The sequence below is a fragment of the Chrysochloris asiatica genome, unplaced genomic scaffold (assembly GCF_000296735.1).
Source record: "Chrysochloris asiatica unplaced genomic scaffold, ChrAsi1.0 scaffold00119, whole genome shotgun sequence".
Taxonomy (NCBI): domain Eukaryota; kingdom Metazoa; phylum Chordata; class Mammalia; order Afrosoricida; family Chrysochloridae; genus Chrysochloris; species Chrysochloris asiatica.
The window spans coordinates 3,551,030-3,552,211 of NW_006408637.1; positions in this window are offsets into that span (position 1 = coordinate 3,551,030).

Genomic DNA, 1,182 nt, shown 5'->3' on the forward strand with positions numbered 1-1,182 from the left:
TATCTTTATTATTTAAAGGGTGACTAACCCAAAACCCATTGCTATCCATGCTATTCTAATTCATAGTATTTCTGAAATTAAATATTTTTTGGAAGCAAAAAAAAAAAAAAAAAATGTGGGGGCACAAAGTGGCTGGCTTACCAGCTTTCATGAATGTACTTAGTTTCAGAATAAAAGGAATAAGGTAGAATCCCACTTAATAGTTTCCCTCTTTTTCAGGTGGATCTGGGGGAAAGGGATGAGGAATAACAGTGATAGGATTATATGAGTCAATCGTGAGTGAGTGTTAGCAGTATTAATTGTGATTGTCACAACTGTAATTGTAGAAGGTGTATAACTAAAAGGGTGAATAGTTAATCTTTCATTTCTGGAACAAGGATCTCCATACCATCAACAAAGAAGAGCATGAGATCCCTACCTAGAAAAGTGGCAACAGCAGAGATGGTGGTGGAGGCAGTGGCACAGAGAGACTGTTGTGGGCTCTGGGCCCAGGGACTGAGAAAAGCTATGTGCCTGTGGGCAAGAGGCTGGCTGACAGAATGTGCCTTTTGAACATTTAAATGAATATATTTTTTGTTTTGTATGAGTACATCAAATATTTTTGCTTTGTTCATTTGTGAAATAGAAGATGTAAATGGGGAACCATAAGGAAGAAGCAGGGTAACTGTTGTTGCAGGAGGGGATTGTAATCATTGAAATGACACAAAGTATATAATTTGTTGAAAGCAAAGCTTTCATTTTGTCTGTAAGCTTTCACCCAAATTACAATAAAGTTTTTTTAAAAAAATAAAAAAAGAAGAAGAAAGCTTGTAAGGTCGTCTTCTGCCTATAACTGATTGGAATACCTAAAATGGAGCTACAATGTGCCCAGTGAAGGCTTCCTGCAGAGCCTCTGCATTACATAATACCATAGGTGGAATCCTGAACCACATCCAGAATATTCTGAGGTGGGAAATTTCCATTTGAAAGGACAAGCAGACCAGCCTAGAAGTGGCTAGAAAAACAAAGCAAACTTCTTGAAAGAAAGACTAACTGGAAAAATACAAAACAATATAGGCAGACTGACTGATTATTACAAGAACAAGCAAGTTCCTCGCCCAGGAGACATCAAGGCAGTGGTTGGTACCTTCAGGGCAAATCCTCATCCAAGACTAAGACTCGATGGGAATACACACTCTGATT